Here is a 10,543-nt window from a genome sequence, read left to right on the forward strand (position 1 = left end):
TTCTTTTCTTCTACTGGGTTTAGGGTTGGAATGTTCTTCCTTTTCTAGTTGCTTGAGATGTCCCATTAAGATGTTAACTTCCTCTCTTTCCGTTCTCTTGAGAAAGGCTTTCAGTGCTATAAATTTCCCTCTTAGAACTGCCTTTGCAGTGTCCCAGAGGTTCTGATAGTTCGTGTCTTCATTGTCGTTTTGTTCCAAAAATTTGGCAATGTCCTTCTTGATCTCATCTCTGACCCAACTATCATTCAGCATAAGGTTATTTAACTTCCATGTTTTTGTATGAGTATGCAGATTCCTGTTGTTACTCAGCTCAAGTTTTATTCCATGGTGGTCCAAGAAGATGCATGGAATAATTTCTATTCCTTTAAATTTACTGAGGTTAGATTTGTGACCTAAGATGTGTTTGATTTTGGAGTAGGTTCCGTGGGCTGATGAGAAGTATGTATATTCAGTTTTTTTGGATGAAGTGTTCTGTAGATGTTTGCTAAATCCAGATATTTGATGGTTAGATTTAAATCTAAAATTTCTTTGCTCAGCTTCTTATTGGAGGATCGATCCAACATTGCCAAAGGAGTGTTAAAATATCCAACTATTATGGAGCTGGAGGAAATCAAGTTGCTCATGTCTGTTAGAGTTTGTCTTATAAATTGGGGTGTATTCTGGTTGGGTGCATAGATATTAATAATTGAAGTCTCATCATATTGAGTATTACCCTTAACAAATATGAAGTGACCATTCTTATCCTTCCTTACTTTTATTGGTTTAAAGCCTATTGTATCTGCAAATAAAATTGCAATGCCTGCTTTTTTCTGGTTGCCATTTGCCTGAAATATGGATGACTATCCTTTCACCCTGAGTCTGTACTTGTCTTTTAAGTTAGGATGTGACTCTTGTATGAAACAAATATCTGGCCTGAGTTTTTGCATCCAGTCAGCCAACCTATGCCTCTTTAGAGGACAGTTTAGGCTGTTCACATTAATGGAGAATATTGATAAGTCTGGTGAAATTTTGGGTATCGAGTTTTTTAAAGGTCCAGTGGACATTTTTAATCCTTTTGCCATTTTGGAAGTTGGAGTTTGATCCAAAGTTTCTGAGTGAGTTTACTTTTGTGATATAGGATTGGATTGGTCATTATGGAGGATAGGTCTGAGAATATCCTGAAGATCTGGTTTGGTTATGGCAAATTTATTCAACATATGAATGTCATTAAAGTATTTAATTTCTCCATCATAAATGAAACTCAGTTTAGCTGGATACAAGATCCTGTGTTGAAAGTTATTTTGCTTTAGGAGATTAAAAGTCGATGACCACCCTCTTCTAGCTTGAAAAGTTTCAGCAGAGAGATGTGCAGTCATTCTAATATTCTTACCTTTGTACGTAATGGCTTTATTTTGCCTAGTAGCCTTGAGAGTCTTCTCCTTCTTACTAACTTTAAGGAAGTTAATTATGATATGCCTGGCGGATGTCATATTGGGGTTGAGTCGTGCTGGGGTTCTGAAGCTGTCTGCTATCTGAATTTCAGAATCTCTAGGCATATCTGGAAAATTCTGTTTCATAATTTCATGCAGAAGGGCGTCTGTGCCCAGCGATGCCACTTCATCTGTTTCTGGAACTCCAATGATTCGAATATTGACCTTCTTCAATATATAGCAGCTTAAGAAACATTTGTGGAAAGAATGTATAAATACCCTCCCCCCCACAATGCTGAAGATTAGTTACTACACTTTGCTCTCTGATCCACGGACATTAGAGGACTTCTGCCATCTTCTTTCTTTCCTGCTACGTCATTTTGTTTTTCCCACTTTTTAATGAAAGACTGACTCTTTGATTAAAAACCCCAACAACTCTTTTAGTCATGCTCCATGAATTTTTTTCTTTTTTTAAATAGTTTAATGTATTTTAACAGCAAACTTATAGGAACAGAACAGAAGACAGACAGCATTAAAAACATGTACTTGTGTGCTGGACAACTCAGAAAAGTAAAGTGAATGGACAGAATCTACCATATGATAAAAATGCTACAAACACCATTTAGTTGCCATCAGTAAGAAATTTACTTGTTAAAAAAAATCCAAATGCTGGCATTGTCCAGAACAACTTAACAGGTTTATTTATAATTGTTATAAAGTTGAACTGCTGAAACTTATTCACTGAAACATTTTCACTGTCATTAATGCTGCACATTCCTGCATTTATATTAAAAATTGACACACAGATGAAAAGGAAAAACTGCCAATATCTGATTTTCTGTCCCCTATTTTTTTTTCTAGTCACCATCATATACTTAAGTATCTTTTGACCCCACGGGAGAAAAAAAATCTAACGTTCAGAACTACCAATAACAGGAAGAAGATAATTTTAATTTTTAATAGCTGAATAGTATTCCATGGTATATATACATATACCACAGCTTGTTAATCCATTCCTGGGTTGGTGGGCATTTAGGCTGTTTCCACATTTTGGCGATTGTAAATTGAGCTGCAATAAACAGTCTAGTACAAGTGTCCTTATGATAAAAGGATTTTTTTCCTTCTGGGTAGATGCCCAGTAATGGGATTGCAGGATCAAATGGGAGGTATAGCTTGAGTGCTTTGAGGTTTCTCCATACTTCCTTCCAGAAAGGTTGTACTAGTTTGCAGTCCCACCAGCAGTGTAAAAGTGTTCCCTTCTCTCCACATCCATGTCAGCATCTGCAGTTTTGAGATTTTGTGATGTGGGCCATTCTCGCTGGGGTTAGATGGTATCTCCACATCTCAGAAGTTCTAACAGAAAAGAGATTGGAAGGGAAAAGCGGCACCTGTGGCTCAGTGGGCAGGGCGCCGGCCCCATACACCAAGGGTGGCGGGTTTAAACTCTGCCCTGGCTGAACTGCAACAAAAAATAGCTGGACGTTGTGGTGGGCACCTGAGGTTCCAGCTGGGAGGCTGAGGCAAGAGAATCACCTAAGCCCAGGAGTTGGAGGTTGCTGTGAGCTGTGTGAGGCCACGGCACTCTACCAAGGGCCATAAAGTGAGACTCTGTCTCTATAAAAAAAAAAAGGAAAAAAGGAAAAAAGCACCCAAAACCAGCTAACAGTAGTCATCTTTGTGTAGTTTTAAAAAATGTGCTTTGGGAAATGCCCATAGCTCAATGGGTAAGGTGCCAGCCACATACACTGAGGCTGGTGGGTTCAAACCCGGCCCAGGCCAGCTAAAACAACAATGACAAATGCAACAAAAAAATAGCCAGGCGTTGTGGTGGGCGCCTGTAGCATGGCTACTTGGAGGCTGAAGCAAGAGAAGCAAGAGAATACTTGAGCCCAAGAGTTTGAGGTTGCTGTGAGCTGTGACGCCACAGACTACTCAGGGCGACAGCTTGAGATTTGATCTCAAAAAAAAAAAAAAAGTTGCTTTTATTTTTTTTAGTGAGCATACTTTATATTTAATTAGAATTTTTAAATTTTTCAATAAAGACTTTCAGATCACCCTTTCAAAATAGGAGAAATCAAATATTTCCAGACACAAAATTTTTACTGAGACAGCTATTAGTATAAAAATCATATCAATTACAAAGGACATAGAGAAAGAAAACAGCAAAGATAGTTGATCAATCAGGTAGGTCCTGTAGCCGTTGGCATTTTAATCTCTGCTGAAGGCAGATGGGAACTTGGATTTTCCCTTTAGGTGAGCATTGCCTGCCCTCTGCTGGTAATGCAAAAGTTACCAAAGGCAATGGTTTGCCTTTCCCATCTTGCAAGACAAATGATAAAGAGACAACAAATATAAAATCATCATTCTGATCTCAAAGGCATTTGTTTCATTTCTTTGACTATATTTTCAAATTCTTTAAGCACACTCTGGCATCAGAGAGAAAAGCCATGTGTTCACTTTCCTTCTTAGGCCAAGAGCGCAACCCGTCCTTGGGCTGGAACCACCATCCAAATCAGAGGAGCACTGGTTTGGCTGGCAGGGGGCAGGTGGTTTGGTTTGCAGGGTGCAGGGGACAAGGTGTGGGCACAGTACCTAAACCTGGGGTTGGGTGAGGGAGTTGCCCGAAGTGACATGGAGAGTCCCTGATACAGAAAGGAGTCAGATATGTGTCTTAATTCAAGATCTTTGATCAGGAGTTTTTTTCTTAATTAGGCTACATCTCAACCTCAACACTGCTGACTTTCAGGACTGACCAGTCCTTGGTTGTGGGAGTTACCCTGTGCATTGTAGGATGTTTGGAAACATTCCTGGCCTCTACCCATCAAACACCATAGCACCCTCCCCTCAGCTGTGGCAGCCAAAATTATCTCTAGACATTGCCAGCTTCCCCTCTCATATCTGGACAACATTTCCCCCTGCTGTAGATCCATATTCTTTCCCTTTAAAACCTGGAAATAGGATGGCGCCCGTAGCTCAGTGGGTAGGGCGCCAGCCACACACACCGAGGGTGGCAGGTTCGAGCTTGGCCTGGGCCTGCTAAACATCAATGACAACTGCAACAAAAAAATAGCCAGGTATTGTGGTAGGTGCCTGTAGTCCCAGGTACTTGGGAGGCTGAGGCAAGAGAATCGCTTAAGCCAAAGAGTTTGAGATTGCTGTGAGCTGTGACGCCACAGAACTCTACTGAGGGTAACACAGTGAGACTCCGTCTCAAAAAAATAAAAATAAAAATAAATAAATAAAACCTGGGTGTATGTGCAAATCCTCACTCTTACTGTGTGCAAATGAGTAGAGATGACAAAGACTAAGAGCTAGGAGTTAAAGACTGTGTCACCTGTGCCTCACCCGTGAACCTTCTAGCCTTGGGTTCATCAACTATAACTTTTATCTCAAAAGAGGGCTATGTGTTTAGTTAACGAAACTTACTAAGCACCTGTGACGCGTGTCAGGCAATGTGCCGAGGACCTCCACGAAGAACGAAGTGGTCTGAAAATGAAATCACTGGGAGGAGCATGAGGATGAGATAAACGTGCTTCTGTCGGAAAATTAATGATGAATCATTGGGAGATAGCACCTTAAAAAAAAAAATGAATACAGGCCCAGAACCCCTTATTTATATTTCTGAAATCCAAAACCTCTGAAAACCTTTTTCTTTTCGAATGTATTTGGCATGAAAATGAATTTGGTGGCAAACCTTGACCCGAAGTGAATGAGGCTACTGACAAGTCTCTGTTGGTCCTACTGAGTGTAAATATTTAAATTTTTCTGCACAAATATTAACATGTTGGGTTAAGGGCAGCTTCCCCTGACTGCTCTGTAGGTGTTACATAACATAAGATGGGTACTGTTTTACCTTCCTGAAATCTCCAATAATCTTCTCTCTAAAATACATATGGCCCTGAAGGTTTTGGACAAGGGATTGTGGACCAGTACATGTAACATAGCAGGGAAATGAGCAAAACTGAGCTAACACCCTCACACGAGAAGTAGTCATCACTTCACATTTGCATCTTGGACCATGCCAAGCAGACTGTGAGCTTATAATACAAGATAAATGGGAAAGATGGGAGTGTGAGTTTGCACACAGAGCATGTGAATTTTGTCCCTTGAACCAGCATAAGTGCCCCGTTCAAAGAAACCAGTTGCTACTATGTATATCCCCTAGAAAAAGAAGGGGCAAGACATGGTCACAGATGTGGCCCAGTCCCCCTCGGTAGCCCCCAGGCACTGGAAGCATCCTTCCTGCTGGAAATGATGCTTCCTCCCAGCTCCACCCAGCAGGGACCTGCTTCCACTCGCTCACCAATTTGCCTGTTGTGTTCTCAAATTTTCTTCATGCCCACTCAACCCAGCAGGCTGGGACCAACTCTCTAACCTTGAGTCCAGGCCGTCCACTAAGTGTGACGCAGGGAAGGAGCAGGGGTGGTGCTGTTACCCTGCGGTTTAATGTGCAGAAGACTGGGACACATGGAATAATCTGCTCAAAAAATAAGAAAATGAGATATTTATGGTAAGTTCAGGTTTCACATCACTCAAGTAGTTGTCACTTAAAAGGATTTTGGTTTAAACCAGAGCTTGCTGTCTCAATGACACCAACTTCAATGTTCCAGTCTTCAAAGGATTCCTTGTCCTCTTGACTTGATTCTTCACTTCAATTGATTTATTTGAAAAGGTGTTCCAAACCAATATCACATACCAAATGCTGTGCTAGGTGATGGGAACATACACACACTTAAGACATAGCCCCACCTTGGAAAATCCAGGTCCAGTAAGGGAGACATTCGTAGACAACAGGCTGTCTCCATATAATTTATGAACAAAAGCTATTTTTCTTTTGCATTAAGTTTGTGGACCAAAGCCAAGGTCAGCACACAGGGCCTGGAGACCAGATGCATGTTCTTATAAAGTTTTACTGGAACATAGCAACACGCATTTGTGTATTGTCTTTGGCTGCTTTTACACTAATAGCAGAGTTGCACTTGCTCTAAGGATGCGATAGAGATCATTAAGTGGTTTGCAAAACCTAAAATATTTACTATATGACCCTTAAAGAATAAGCTTGCTGAAACCCCTGGTAAGCAAGGAAGGAACTTGCTGGCAGTTAAACCCCTGAGAAGAACACCACAATCTTAGTAAATAAGTTAATATTTGGTTCAGCTGCATATAATAGAAAACTCAATTACAGGTACAAACAAAATAATTGTTTCATTTCTCCTGCATAAAAAGTCAAGAGGTTAACAGTCAAAGGTTTGGTGCTCTCTTCGGCAGCACATATAGTAAAATTGGAACAATACAGATAAGATTAGCATGGCCCCTGCGCAAGGATGACACGCAAATTCAGGAAGCATTCCATATTAAAAAAAGAAAAAAAACAACAATCAAAGGTTTATTTGGTGGCTTCACGGTCATCAGGGACCCAGATCCCTTTTTATCTGTCTGCTCCCCATCATTCTTAGTACAAGTTTTTCTCCCTCTGGGCTGTCTCATGGCCCAATATGGCTGCTGAAGCTCCAGTAATTACATCCAGATAAACAGAAAGAGAAGGGAAAAAGAATCTACCTTCCAGCTGAGTCAGAAATGACTTTAAGAAAGTCCTTTAAGAAATGACCTAGATGAGTGTCGCCTGTGGCTCAAACGATATGGCGCCAGCCCCATATAGCGGAGGTGGAGGATTCAAACCCGGCCCCAGCCAAAAACTGCAAAAAAAAAAAAGAAAGAAAATGACCTAGAAATCTCATTGTAAAACTTCCATTTCCAACTCATTGGCCATCCCCAGAGACCTATTTATGATCCCTTCACATTTTTCCCCACTGAATAAAAGAAGGGTGAATAGATGTTAACATGTTCATACCTAGCATGTGAGAACCTCTTACTGAATTCCACAGAAAAATAGAAAAATCCCTTTCCCTTTCTTGTCATTACTGTCTTTCTTCATTTCTCTCTTTTTTTTAGACAGAGTCTCACCTTGCCATCCGTTGTACAGTGCAACTTCAATTTCTTGGACTTAAGTGATTCTCTTGCCTCAGCCTCCCAACTAGCTGGGATTAGCTGGGACTACAGGCCCCTGCCACAATGCCCAGCTATTTTTAGAGACTGTGTATTGCTCCTGCTCAGGCTGGTCTCAAACTCCTGAGCTCAAGCTATCCACCCGCTTCAGCCTCCCAGAGTGCTAGGATTATAGACATGAGGCACGGTACCCAGCCTTCTCAAACACGTTTGAGCTTCTACTTTGTCAGACACTATGCTTACCATGACAATTTTCTTTCTTTTCTTTCTTCCTTCCTTCCTTCCTTTTTTCCTTCCTTCCTTCCTTCCTTTCTTCCTTCCTTTTTATTTTTTTGCTTTTTTCTTTTCCTTTTTCTTTTTTTTTTTGATGTATCAACATTCTTTTTTATTATTTCAGAAAAGAGTGGGATAGAATAAAGCTTTTAAGGTATCATCTAAAACAGTGGTCTCCAGCCTTTCTGGCGGCAGGCACCAGTTTCGTGGAAGATAAATTTTTCCACAGATTAGGGGGATGAATAGGTTCAGGATGATTCAAGCACATTACATTTATTGTTCACTTTATTTCTATTAATACATTGTAATATATAATGAAATAATTATGCAACTCACCATACTGCAGAATCAGTAGGAGCCCTTAGGTTGTTTTCCTGTAACAAGACAGACCCAGCACTACATCAATGCATCAGCTCCACCTCAGATCATCAGGCATTAGATTCTCATAAGGACTGCACAAACTAGATCCGTCACTTGTGCAGTTTGTAATAGGGTTTATCTCCTGTGAGTCTCTAATGCTGCTGCTATCTGACAGGAGGCAGAGGTTAGGAGTGATACCAGTGATGGGAAGTGGCTGTAAACACAGATGAGGCTTTGCTTGCTTACCAACCACTCACCTCCCACTATACAGCCTGGTTCCTAACAGGCCATGCACCAGAAGCAGTCTGCTGCCTAGCAGTTCGGGACCACAGATCTACACCCTACCTAAAGGCATCATTCAAACCACTGAATTATTTTATGATGAATACATGTGGGTTTATTTTCCTTTATATATATAGTTGTTAGCAGATATCATATTATCTTAGCATAGGATGTCTTCCCACGTGATTGAGTTAAAGTGATTTTACGTTGTTGTTAATATAAAGGGAAGTCAATTCTTACAAAAGTCCATTGTTATATTTGTTTATGATTCTCTCTCCTCCACTAGATTGTATGGCTATTAAGAACCTCTTTGTATTTGCTAACTGCCAGTGCTTAATAAATGTTTGATGAGGGAATGAAAGAATGATCTTTCATCCTTCTAGTTGAGTATTCCCTGCCTTTATAACTGAGCTCAGTGATTATTTCCTGTTCTCTTGAGACAGATGACAGATATGCAGGTAATACTTTGATGTGTTAGGCTTCAAAATTTTCTAAGGCCCTTCACATACATTAAAAAATAAATTTTAATTACATTAACCTAAAAAATACATCTTGACCACAGGAGTTTCCCTTTTACACAAATGGAGTAAAAAATGGTCTCCTTCCTTCCAGCTGGTCTACTAAATTTTGGTCTCTAAAGGCAGGATTTAGAAGTGAACATCTCAGATGCCAGGGAGAAGCCTTACAGCCCTCTTCAACCAAAGAAAGCCAAGAAGTAAAGAAGTTAAAATTCAAAAGGAATTCAGGCTGGTACTCTGGAAAATTTCATTGAACACAAAATATAAGAAGCATAAAAATGCTTTCCTAAAAGAGATACAGAATCACCACAAAACTGCCAAACACAATTGCTCCATCGTAGGTGGGGAGTGGAATGGATTCAATTTGGGGGCGGAAAAACTTGCAGGGAAAAAAACTGGCCACCAGAGGGAGCTGTACCCCACTGGGACTCCCTCCAAAACTCCCTGTACTGGGTGCTTGGGTTGAAGACCTACTATGGGCCTGTCTCAAAGCTCTCATGGTGATTTTCCCAGCTGATACTCCATAAACTGTGCTGAGCGAAAAAGCAATGTATCTTCTGCTCTAGGCTTCCAGATCAGAACATTATTTCTTAGAGGCAGAGACTGACACGGGATCCACACTGTCCTAGCCTGGAGAGTTCTATCAGCTACAGATGCCAGGAGAAGCATTACTACTACCCTCTTCACCTTACACCATGGGTGCCTATCCTATTCTTGCATCTGTTTATGAATATAGTGATTTACATATGGTTAATTTATGTCTACTTACCTTAACTGATGATGAATAAATTAGAACAATATGAGAACATATGAAATATCAAGTTTAATTTAGTAATTAATAATTAAGATTAAGAGAACTATTTGTCATTTAGAAACATCAGGATTCGTCCTTTTAATTACCATCTGGATTTCTTGTATATTATTTGATTTGTTTAGGCTTTGTTTGTTTTCATTCAAAAGCAGTCAAATTTTTCTAATTTGACATGCCAGACACTCAGCTAATTGCCTTAGCAGAAAATAAAACAAATCATGAAGGAACTGGGCACTTGAACCACTCTGGTGACTAAGAAAGCATGGGGAGGGCCAGGGACACCTGCCTTCTGAGTATATTATCTGCCGGCCAGCTGTGGGGCTGTGGTCAGGTCATTTTGTGCCCCTCAATCTCAGGCAGAGGATTGAGCTGAAGCCGAGAATTTTAGTTTTTAAATGAACACCTTCTTCTTCAATGGAAGGACAATATTCTACCAATGTCCTGGCTCTGGGGAGGTGACAAACAAGTTCCATTTGGTTTTACCCAAGTATAGAAGGTTTTTCTGTCCATTCTGTACCACCTCACCGGGTCTCTAGTGCCATGTCCCCCAGCAACCACAGGGGTGGAGGTCATGAATGTGAGACAGATGCCCCAATACGAGCTGTCTACACAGAGTAAGAGTCACAGGGCCTGTCATAATTGTGTTCAGTTCAGCAGCCAAATAGGGGGTTGAAAGAGGGTTTTATTCCCAAAACCAGGAAACAGCCCTGGGTAAGCCAGCCCTAACATGGCTGCTGCTCTAGCGGCTCCACCTACCTCCCTGCTCTGCCTTCCTTAGCAAGTGGTTGCAAACTGGCCGGAGCATCTGCAGGCAACATGCCTCCATTTCAGGCAGGAAAAGATAGAAAGGAGAAGGCAGAAGGCCCGTGCCAGCTAAGTCTGTC

The 10,543-nt window shown here is 40.9% G+C and overlaps 1 non-coding gene across 1 annotated transcript; it reads left to right on the forward strand.

The window, feature by feature from the left end:
- The first annotated feature begins 6,661 nt into the window (after positions 1–6,661).
- On the forward strand, positions 6,662–6,768 carry LOC128589351 (U6 spliceosomal RNA). The gene has a single exon (XR_008380944.1). It is a non-coding gene; the product is annotated as a U6 spliceosomal RNA (small nuclear RNA).
- The last annotated feature ends 3,775 nt before the right edge of the window (positions 6,769–10,543 follow it).

The sequence above is a fragment of the Nycticebus coucang genome, chromosome 6 (genome assembly GCF_027406575.1).
Source record: "Nycticebus coucang isolate mNycCou1 chromosome 6, mNycCou1.pri, whole genome shotgun sequence".
NCBI classification, from domain to species: Eukaryota; Metazoa; Chordata; class Mammalia; order Primates; family Lorisidae; genus Nycticebus; species Nycticebus coucang.